We start from the raw sequence: 1516 nt of genomic DNA, 5'->3' as shown, positions 1-1516 counted from the left end.
TGTTCCAGATGCTTCAGATTGTGGGCAAATTCAGTGGAATGCCTACTAAAGATCCTCATCTTCACTTAAGACTATTTATGGAAGTGAGCGATACTTTCAAGTTAGCCGAAGTACCCGAAGATGCATTACGACTAAAGTTGTTCCCATATTCGCTAAGGGACAGAGCTCGTACCTGGTTGAACTCATTGCCACTGAACTCCATTTCTACATGGCAAGAGTTAGTCGAGAGATTCCTCATGAAGTATTTCCCCCTGAGCAAGAATGCCAAGTTGAGGAATGAGATTACTGCCTTCCAACAAATGGATGATGAGTCCCTGTATGAGGCATGGGAAAGGTACAAAGAGTTATTACGAAAGTACCCTAATCATGGAATCCCACATTGCATTCAACTTGAGACATTCTATAATGGTCTCAACGCTCACACGAGGATGGTAGTGGACGCCTCTACTAATGGTGCTCTCCTTTTTAAGTCTTATAATGAGGCTTACAAAATTATTGAGAGGATTGCCAGTAACAATTATCAATAGCCAACCAATCCAGCAGTGTCAGAAAGACGAGTCGCTGGAATACATGAAGTGAACGCTCTCACTTCACTCGCATCTCAGGTATCTTCAATATCCTCAATGCTTAAGAATCTTACCACTAATGGGTTTAACAATTTTGCAGCCCAACCACCTAACCAATTTGAGAATATAGCCTGTGTGTATTATGGGGAAGGATATTTGTTTGAAGAATGTCCATCGAATCTCGAATCCGCATATTACATGGGTAACCAAAACCAAAACAAAGGGAGGCAAGGACTGCAATCCAACTTTTATAATTCATAGTGGTGAAATCACCCGAATTTTTCCTAGAGTAAGCAAGGGTTTGGAACCAGTAACACTTATGCCCAACCTAGACCAACTCAGCCACCTAGTTTCCCCCAACAAGTTCAGAAACTAACCCAGGTGGAACCATCCAATAGCTTAGAGAATCTATTGAAGGCATACATGGTGAAAAACGATGCCACTTTAAGGAATTTGGAGAATCAAGTGGGCCAGCTTGCTACTGAATTTAGGAACCGACCACAAGGTACTCTACCTAGTGACACAGAGAATCTAAGAAATCTAGGGAAGGAACATTGTAAAGTGTTGGCATTGAGGAGCAGAAAGATAGTAGAGCCCAACATTGTCGAAGTTGAAACAGAGCCAGCTGTCGTTCAAGATTTAGAAGAAGTTAAACCAAGTGTTGAAATTCTAGTTTCACTAGAACCAGAATCTGCAAAACCGGACAAAGTAACCTCAGGACCAGCTAATTCTGATCAACTAACAACGTCGTTAGATGCAGAATTACCGCCAAAGACAAATCAACTAGAATCAGTCCCAGTAATGAAACCACCACCACCCTACCCTCAAAGACTTCAAAAACAGAAGCAGAAGATTCAATTCAAGAAGTTCCTTGATGTACTCAAGCAACTTCACATCAACATCCCGTTGGTTGAAGCACTTGAGCAAATGCCGGACTACGTCAAGTTCAT

General features: G+C 41.8%; 1 non-coding gene across 1 annotated transcript; it reads right to left on the bottom strand.

The window, feature by feature from the left end:
• Nucleotides 1-266: 266 nt before the first annotated feature.
• On the bottom strand, nucleotides 267-373 carry LOC121215691 (small nucleolar RNA R71). The gene has a single exon (XR_005911667.1). It is a non-coding gene; the product is annotated as a small nucleolar RNA R71 (small nucleolar RNA).
• Nucleotides 374-1516: the final 1143 nt, after the last annotated feature.

The sequence above is a fragment of the Gossypium hirsutum genome, chromosome D03 (assembly GCF_007990345.1).
Source record: "Gossypium hirsutum isolate 1008001.06 chromosome D03, Gossypium_hirsutum_v2.1, whole genome shotgun sequence".
Lineage (NCBI taxonomy): Eukaryota > Viridiplantae > Streptophyta > Magnoliopsida > Malvales > Malvaceae > Gossypium > Gossypium hirsutum.
Note: the sequence above shows the minus strand (reverse complement) of the source record. Positions and strands in the feature narration are given on the sequence as shown.